We start from the raw sequence: 10,030 nt of genomic DNA, 5'->3' as shown, positions 1-10,030 counted from the left end.
GGACTTCTTTAAATTGCTTTTCTAAGCATAGACTTCTATACAACCAGAGGAGTCTCCCCCTGGTGGTCAGGAGAGAGAATGCAGCTTTAACACATGAAGCATATACTTCTATACAACCAGAGGAGTCGCCCTCTGGTGGTCAGGAGAGAGAATGCAGCTTTAACACATGAAGCATAGACTTCTATACAACCAGAGGAGTCGCCCTCTGGTGGTCAGGAGAGAGAATGCAGCTTTAACACATGAAGCATAGACTTCTATACAACCAGAGGAGTCGCCCCCATGTGGTCAGGAGAGAGAATGCAGCTTTAACACATGAAGCATAGACTTCTATACAACCAGATTAGTTAACCCCTGGTGGTCAGGAGAGAGAATGCAGCTTTAGCACATGAAGCATAGACTTCTATACAACCAGAGGAGTCGCCCCCTGGTGGTCAGGAGAGAGAATGCAGCTTTAACACATGAAGCATAGACTTCTATACAACCAGAGGAGTCGCCCCCTGGTGGTCAGGAGAGAGAATGCAGCTTTAACACATGAAGCATAGACTTCTATACAACCAGATTAGTTACCCCCTGGTGGTCAGGAGAGAGAATGCAGCTTTAGCACATGAAGCATAGACTTCTATACAACCAGAGGAGTCGCCCCCTGGTGGTCAGGAGAGAGAATGCAGCTTTAACACATGAAGCATAGACTTCTATACAACCAGAGGAGTCGCCCCCTGGTGGTCAGGAGAGAGAATGCAGCTTTAACACATGAAGCATAGACTTCTATACAACCAGAGGAGTCGCCCCCTGGTGGTCAGGAGAGGGAATGCAGCTTTAACACATGAAGCATAGACTTCTATACAACCAGAGGTGCTGCTCATCACAACCTTCAGGGGGAAATTACAGTTGTGAATGAGTTTCATGGTTCAAGGCCAAATATTATTACCATCATTCTTTTTACACCCATTTATGAGTTTATTATTCACAATAAAGGTAATAATAACGTTATACAATCATGTGATAATTATTAATACTATTATTATTATTATTATTATCACTTTTGTTATTGTTTGGTTTTGTTTAAGTACACAATTATTATTATTAATACTTTTTTTAAGTAATGATTGTAATACTTATTATTTTAACTGTTATCAGTATATTTACGACATAGAAAGATAGATAGACATGTATTGTTGTGCAGAGTGCTAACATAGCCAGTAGACAGTGCACATTGTGTAAAGGTTAAACAGTGAGTGGGTTGGGGGCCGTGCATGTTTGAGGGGGAGGAGCCTGTGCAGTTGACAGATCGATGAGGGATGAATGATGTACTCAGCCTGTCATGGCAGCAGCGCAGTCTGCAGCTGATCACACTCTGCTGTTGAGTGATGGTACCGTAGAGTGCATGACCACCATGTCCTTGTCTTAGCGGTGTTGAGTTTAAGTGGTTGTGTTTGCACCGTTGCACAACGTCCTCCACCAGGCTCATGTACTCCCCCTGCTGGCCATTCCTGATACGCCCACAATTGCAGTGTCATCCGAGAACTTCTGCATGTGGCAGGACTCTGTTTTGTAGCAGAAGTCAGAATTATTTGTAATATCATAATTAATATTACCCCACTGAGTAATGTTTTCTTCTTTGCTCTGGTCAAGTTTGAATCATCAAACCAAATATCAAAGGTCAGTCTGTTATGTTCAGATTTTTATGATATTTAAGTATGTAAATTATTCCTGCAGATCACGAGCTGCACACCTTGAACTGGTGCCGCTTCACATTGTCTGACTGTCATGGAAACAGTCGAAGCATCTTGTGAGGAAAAACACTGACAGGAAACCCGCTGCGGCACAAAGCTGTGCTTAGACACGACACTTCTGCAGGAGACAAAGAGAAGACTTTAAGCACATGAGGGTGATGAGGAACAGCTGGAAACAATCAGACATGAGGAAGGGCAAGTGACCTGAAACGAGAGGGAGGTAGGCTTTCAAAATAAAACAGGAAATGACAAGACAAACCCAAGACAAGGCTCACCACGGTGTGACACATCTCTTTCACTGCTCTGCAACTGTTATTGAATTTGTATTTAGCTTTCTGACTGTTTGAATGTTTTCTTGACTGTTTTTACATCCTGTCTTCTCTGCATTATGTCTTGATGCTTTTGATGGTTTTATGTGAAGCACTTTGAAGCGCCTTGTTGTTGAAATGGGCTCCAAATAAACTGGCCTTTCCTGAGTCTCTTCCTTTGTCCCGTGTCCAACAAAGCACCTGAAGGTCACACGCACCAGCTGCTCTTAGTTAGTGAAATGATGATGAAGTCATTAGGAAAACGATGTCAGCAGAACTTTACATCAGATGCACATGTGGCAGCCTGTGGTTGGCCGCTGTTTTCCAGGTTTATTGCTGTATTCAAAATGTTTGTCACAGTCTGTTTGAGTGGTTTTGTTTGTGTGTTGACTCAATTTAAATGAGTATTTCCATAAGTCATTTGTGCGGTGGGATTATTAGTGTTGACGTTCTCTCGTTCTTTGATCTTTTGTCTCATATGTTTCCTGTTGTCTTTCTTTTTCTTGTTGGTGGAATATGAAATGTTTACTCTTCAAAGTCGTGATGTTTCTGTTGAGTCATGTATGTCGAGGCAGGACGCCCTCTCTCTCTCCATGAGGGTCGGGGTCAGGTCCCCCAGTGAGGATGTGTTGCCTCTACTGGGAGCTGTGGGAGGGAGCTGGATAGTCCAGGTGAGGGAGAGCATGGCCGCTCATGGTTATGGGATGTTTGGTATGTTGCAGAGATTCATGAGTTTCTGATTAATAAGACGTCCGTACGGGAGAAGGAGCGCTGAACCGGTGAGAAGAAGGAACTTTGTCTCAGGGTCGGGTGTTTGAACGGCCGACCATCAACAAGACCAAAACCAGTGAGGTGTTTACTGGTTCCTGTGGTCTGAATGAGTTCATGTGTCTGATGATGGTTTATGAATGCATTGCAGAGGCAGACAGATGGAGAGAGAGGCAGGAACAGTGTGGAAAAAGGACGAGTGGTCATGATTTGCTCTGTAGATGATGCAATAGTTGGGCTGTTGTGTGATGTTTATGATTCTTCCTCCTTCTGGATATGTGATGCTGTTGTTATGAATACATGAGATGGGCATTCAATGGCTCCTCCTCTTTGCCTGGAGTTGAATTGATCCTCCTCTGTAGCGCCCCTCCCTCTGGAATTCTCTCCCAAACTCCTCTGAGACTGACTTTCCATATTCAAATCACAACCCACGAGCCACCTCTTCAGGACGGCTTTACTGTGTGATGCGTCCCCTGAGTGTTTGTTGTCTGGCTCCTTCATGACGACTTCAAACGTCTGTAAAGTCTCTCTCAGTTTGAAGAAAAGCGCTATAGAAATCTAATGTATTATTATTATTATTATTATTATTATTATTATTGAATGGAAAGAGAAAATGTGATTTAATTAAATCTGTGATTTAATACATTGACATCAATCAATGAAGTGAGTCACTGATTCTACTTTTATTTGTGCTTCATTGTTCATCATATTCTTTATTCCTTCCTTTGGAGAAAAAAGTCTGGTCCGAACTGGTCCGGACGGGTCCAGACGGGTCCAGACTGGTCCAGTTGGGTCCAGACGGGTCCAGACGGGTCATAACGGGTCCAGTTGGGTCCAGATGGGTCCAGACTGGTCCAGACGGGTCCAGACTGGTCCAGTTGGGTCCAGTTGGGTCCAGACTGGTCCAGTTGGGTCCAGTTGGGTCCAGACTGGTCCAGGCGGGTCATAACACTGGTATGTGTGGAAGTGGTTTCACCAGCTGGGTGCGAGCGTGTTCAGTCCCTTCAATGCCACCTCAAACCCCAAAAAACAGGCCTGCAGGAGGAAGAAAGGGATCAGCCGTTACAGAGGCTGCTGTTTGCTACCAGGAAGTACAGGAGTATCAATACAAGTACATTCATATATGTGTACTGCATGTGAGTATAATATGAGAGCAAAAGGGTTTTACCGCGTTGGCAGGGAAGGCTCGGAGGAAGACCGCGTTGAACCCCTTATAGAGCGCTTTGGGGGAAGAGGAAGAGAAAGAAAAAGGAGGGAATACATGTAAAGAAATAAAGGAACAGCTGAGGTACGTAAAGCTGCAGCCTGAAGGACATTGTACTTTTTTGTCAGGAATAAAAGTACTCGTAGGCTGATTCGTGTTGATCACCTTGCATGTAACGTTTAACAACCACAACGCCAAGACACAGATCTCGCGATCACACATCACTCATAAGGTTGCCAGGTACAAACGTAATCCCTGAATAACAGACCACTTCTACAATATACTACATCCTCCTTTTCCAAGTAAGATAGTCCCCTTTGAGTGACTAACTGGACCTCAAAACAATTTCAGCAAATGACATTGGTCACTAACAACCATACTTTTTTATGCATACAATATGACCTGAGAAACACAAACTGATTTGCGTAAAACACATATGATTTAACCACTCTTATTCGGTTAACTAACATTAACTTGAACTTAACCCATCAGCAGGTCACAGTCATCAGCATTAGCTCATCTCAAAGTCATTGTACTTTGACGGATGCTTTATTTGTCTCCCACTTCTGGTGCTTCGGATAGGAGTTGCTCTCTTCACAGGCAGGTGCAGTCTGGTCTTGCTGTGAGCTGAGAGGTGGTTCCGAGTCCTCCGTTTGTAAGGCTTCTGGCTGTTCAAATAGCTCAGACTCACCATCTCTCTGCAGACTTGGGTGGATTCTCCTTAGATGCCGCCGGTTTCTCCTGAAAGTGACACCACTGGGGGTCTGCACATCATATGCTCGCGACTCCCCTCTTTTGCTTATGACTGTTGCTGGTTCCCATCCACGCCGTGTTGTCATATGAACTGTAGTACCAGGCGTGAACTCAGGCAGAGGTTTTGAGTTGGAGTTATAATAGTGTTCCTGTCTTGCTTGCAAATGTTTAAGCTTTGAATGAAATCCTTCTGGAATGGCGGGTTGTAGCACAGCTGTAGCGATTGGCAAGGTACTTCGCAACACTCTTCCCATCAGTACTTGTGCTGGTGAAAACTCTGTACCAGTCACTGGTGTGTTTCTGAGTGACAGGAGAGCTAAGTGTGGATCTGTACCTGTTTGTGTTGCCTTTTTGAGTGCATGCTTTACTGTCTTTACCATCCTCCCCGCAAGACCATTTGATTGCGGATATCCTGGACTGGAGTGGATGAGCTTTATACCCCATGACGCTGCAAACTGTCTCATTTCACAACTTGCAAAAGGAACATGGTCACTCACCAGCTCTTTAGGAATTCCATGCCTAGCAAAGACCGCTTTCATCTTGCGTATGACCGTATGGGCAGTCTTGTCTGGGAGATGAAGCACTTCTGGATATTTTGACAGATAATCCACAATTATAAGGTATGACTGTCCATGGAGCTCGAAAATCCATCCATCCATTTTCCGCCGCTTATCCGGGGTCGGGTTGCGGTGGCAGCACACCCAGCAGACCGACCCAGGCTTCCCTCTCACCCGCAACATTTTCCAGCTCGTTCTGGGGGACCCCGAGACGTTCCCAGGCCAGCCGGGAGATATAATCCCTCCAGCGTGTCCTGGGTCTTCCCCGGGGCCTCTTCCCAGTTGGACGTGCCTGGAAAACCTCTAATGGGAGGCGTCCAGGAGGCATCCGAATTAGATGCCCGAACCACCTCAGCTGACTCCTTTCGATACGAAGAAGCAGCGGCTCGACTCCAAGCTCCCCCCTGATGTCCGAGCTCCTTACCCTATCTCTAAGGCTGAGCCCGGCCACCCTACGGAGGAAGCTCATTTCGGCCGCTTGTATCCGCGACCTCGTTCTTTCGGTCACGACCCAGAGTTCGTGACCATAGGTGAGGGTTGGAACGTAGACCGACCAGTAAATAGAGAGCTTCGCCTTCCGACTTAGCTCCCTCTTCACCAAGACGGACCGGTACAGCGCCTGTTTTACTGCTGCAGCCGCACCGATCCGCCTGTCGATCTCTCGCTCCACCTTACCCTCACTCGTGAACAAGACCCCGAGGTACTTGAACTCCTTCGCTTGGGGCAGGCATGTTGTCCCCACCTGAAGGGAGCAATCCACCGGTTTCCGGCAGAGAACCATGGCCTCGGATTTGGAGGCGCTAACCCTCATCCCTGCCGCTTCACACTCGGCTGCAAAACGCCCCAGCGAATGCTGGAGGTCACGTTCCGAGGAAGCAAACAGGACCACATCATCTGCAAACAGCAGAGAGGCGATCCCGAGGCCCCCGAACCGGATTTCCTCCGCCCCCCGGCTGCGCCTAGAAATCCTGTCCATGAAGGTCACAAACAGGACCGGTGATAAAGGGCAGCCCTGGCGGAGGCCAACACCCACCGGGAACGTGTCTGACTTAATACCGAGGATACGGACACAACTCCTACTGCAGGCGTATAGAGACCGAATAGCCCGTGCCAACGGATCCGGCACCCCGTACTCCTGCAGCACCCCCCACAGAACTCCCCGAGGGACCCGGTCGAAAGCCTTCTCCAAGTCCACAAAGCACATGTAGACTGGTTGGGCAAACTCCCAAGACCCCTCCAGTAGTCCCGCAAGGGTAAAGAGCTGGTCCACTGTTCCACGACCGGGACGGAATCCGCACTGCTCCTCTTGAATCCGAGGTTCGACAAGCGGTCGGAGTCTCCTTTCCAGCACCCTGGCATAAGCTTTTCCCGGGAGGCTGAGTAGTGTGATACCACGATAGTTCGAGCACACTCTCCGGTCCCCCTTCTTGAAAATGGGAACCACCACCCCGGTCTGCCAGTCCATGGGCACTGTTCCCGACCCCCATGCGACACTGAAAAGGCGTGTCAGCCAAGACAGCCCAGCAATGTCCAGCGCTTTCAGCATCTCAGGGCGGATTTCATCCACCCCCGGCGCCTTGCCACCAAGAAGCTCTTTAACTACCTTAGTGACCTCTGCCAGGGATATGGGTGCACCCACCCCAAGGTCTTCAGGCACTGCCCCCTCCCCAGGGGACATGTTGGCCGGGTTTAGGAGTTCCTCAAAGTGCTCTTTCCACCGTCCGACGATGTCCCCAGTCCGAGTCAGCAGTTCCCCTCCCCCGCTGAGAACAGCCTGGGGTAGGCCCTGCTTTCCCTTTCTGATCCGCCGGATGGTTTGCCAGAACCTCTTTGAGGCCAACCGAAAGTCCTTCTCCATGGCCTCCCCGAACTCTTCCCATGACCGAGTTTTAGCATCCGCTACCGCCGCAGCTGCAGCCCTCTTGGCCTGCCGGTACCCATCAGCTGCTTCAGGAGTCCCCTGGGCCAACCAGGCCCGAAAGGCCTCCTTCTTCAACTTGACGGCTTCCCTCACCCCCGGTGTCCACCACCGGGTTCTCGGGTTACCGCCGCGACAGGCACCGACGACCTTCCGACCACAACTCTTGACAGCAGCTTCCACAATAGAGGCTTTGAACAAGGTCCACTCGGATTCCATGTCCCCAACCTCCCTCAGGATGCGTGAAAAGTTCTTCCGGAGGTGGGAGTTGAAGACCTTCCGGACAGGATCCTCAGCTAGACGTTCCCAGTTCACCCTCACAACACGTTTGGGCTTGCCAGGTCTTTCCAGCCGCCTCCCTCGCCATCTGATCCAACTCACCACCAGGTGGTGATCAGTTGACAGCTCTGCTCCTCTCTTTACCCGAGTGTCCAAGACATACGGCCGCAGGTCAGATGATACGATTACAAAGTCGATCATTGATCTTTGGCCTAAGGTGTTCTGGTACCAAGTACACTTATGAACCACCTTATGCTCAAACATGGTGTTTGTGATGGCCAAACCGTGGCTAGCACAGAAGTCCAACAACAGAACACCGTTCGGGTTCTGATCGGGCAAGCCGTTCCTCCCAATCACCCCCCGCCAAGTTTCACTGTCATTACCCACGTGACCGTTGAAGTCTCCCAGGAGAACAATAGAGTCGGCAGGAGGCGCCCTCTCCAGGACCCCTCCAACCGACTCCAAGAAGGCCGGATACTCCGAGCTGCTGTTCGGTGCATAAGCACAAACAACAGTCAGAGCCTTACTCCCCGCAACCCGAAGGCGCAGGGAGGCGACCCTCTCGTTCACCGGAAAAAACTCCAACATAGCGGCGCTCAGCCGGGGACTCGTGAGTATCCCCACACCCGCCCGGCGCCTCTCACCCTGGGCAACTCCAGAAAAGGACAAAGTCCAACCCTTCTCCAGGAGCTTGGTTCCAGAGCCCTTGCTGTGCGTGGAGGTGACCCCAACTATATCTAGCTGGTACCGTTCCACCTCCTGCACCAGCTCCGGCTCTTTCCCCGCTAGCGAGGTGACGTTCCACGTCCCTAGAGCTAGTCCATGCTGCCGGCGATCGGCTCGCCCAGGTCTTCTGCCTGGTCTGCCGCCCGGTCTGCATTGCACCCGACCCCGATGATCCTCTCCGCGGGTGGTGGGTCCACGGAGTGGCTGCGGCACCATGTTGTTTTTTCGGGCTAAGCCCGACCGGGCCCCATGGGCGAAAGCCCGGCCACCAGACGCTCGCCGACGAGCTCGCCTCCCAGGTCTGGCTCCAGGAGGGTGCCCCGGTTTCCCTTGTCCGGGCGAGGTGACTAAGCTGTTAGTGCTGCTTTCCATAAGGGTTTTTTGAACCGCTCTTAGTCTGGGCTCTCCCCCGAAACCTGTTTGCCTTGGGAGACCCTACCAGGGGCTGACGCCCCGGACAACATAGCTCCCAGGTTCACTGAGCCACTCAAACTCCTCCACCACGTTAAGGTGGCGATTCACGGAGGAGCTCGAAAATGTCTGCCCCAATCTTCAGCCACGGCAGCTCAGGGACCTCATGTGGGAAAAGAGGCTCTTTTTGATTTTGTGGCTGAAGCTGTTGACATGGAGCACAGCTTTCCACCATGTGCTCAATGTCATGTGACATACCTGGCCAGTACATCACCTTCCTGGCCTGTGCTTTCATCCTCTGTATACCTTGATGTGCAAGGTGCAGTCTGTCAAGCATCATCTGCCTTGCACTCTGTGGAATCACAATCTTATCACCTGTCATCAGTATTCTGTCCCCAATGTTGATGGCAGTTCGCATAGGCCAGTACTGGTGGAGGTTAGTGGCAATGCTGCTTCGCTTTTTGGGCCAACCATTGTGGTGCATTGCGACTACCTGCTGCAACACGTTATCTGCGGCTGTGGCATCCTTCAGTGTCTTGAGCGTGTCAGCGTCCATTGTAGCTGTGGGCTCCATTGCGTGAACTACTCTCTCTTCAAACAGATCCTCCTTTACCTCGTCATTGTTGCCCTCAAGAAAGGCACGACATGCATGTCCTTGCCAGCAGTGTCTACTATATTCAGATCATAGCGTTGGAGCTGCAATAACATGCGCTGTAGGCGTGCTGGCGCTTTGCTTAGATGTTTCCTGAAAATTATTTCCAGTGGTTTGTGATCTGATTGGACTGTCACTGTGTTGCCGTAAACATATTGGTGAAAGCGTTTTGTTGCAAAAGCTATCGCCAACAGCTCCTTTTCAATCTGAGCATAATTTTTCTCAGGTTCGGTGAGTGCACGTGAAGCATAGGACAGAGGACTACCGTCTTGAAGAAGACAAGCACCCAGTCCATCTTTTGAGGCGTCACATTGTATGGTGAGAGGCTTGGACTGATCATAAAACTTGAGCACAGGGGCTTGTGTCAGGGTGGATTTCAGCCTGTTCAGTGCAGCACTGTGCTCATGACCCCATTGCCATGCAGCTTCTTTTCTCAGCAGCTGTCGGAGTGGAGCAGTTATTGTGGCTTCATTTGGAATGTACTGGGCCAAATATCTTGTCATTCCCAGCAGCCTCTGCAGCCCTTTCCTGTCCTCAGGCTGTCCTCAGGGACCAGGTGTGTGGACAGACTAAACAACCAGACCTGCATGTAGAACTACCTGTGGGGGAGCAGAAGAGCTGACACTCCAGAAAGGTAACATTGATTGGTTACGATAGGGAGAGGTCATGACCCTGAAAACCCCACGGACTACCTCACCTGGACCGAGTACCAGGACAGTGA

Source organism: Clinocottus analis, unplaced genomic scaffold (genome assembly GCF_023055335.1).
Source record: "Clinocottus analis isolate CAN_PGR_092001 unplaced genomic scaffold, fCliAna1.0.p SCAF_4, whole genome shotgun sequence".
Classification (NCBI taxonomy): domain Eukaryota; kingdom Metazoa; phylum Chordata; class Actinopteri; order Perciformes; family Cottidae; genus Clinocottus; species Clinocottus analis.
This window is presented reverse-complemented; position numbering follows the sequence as displayed.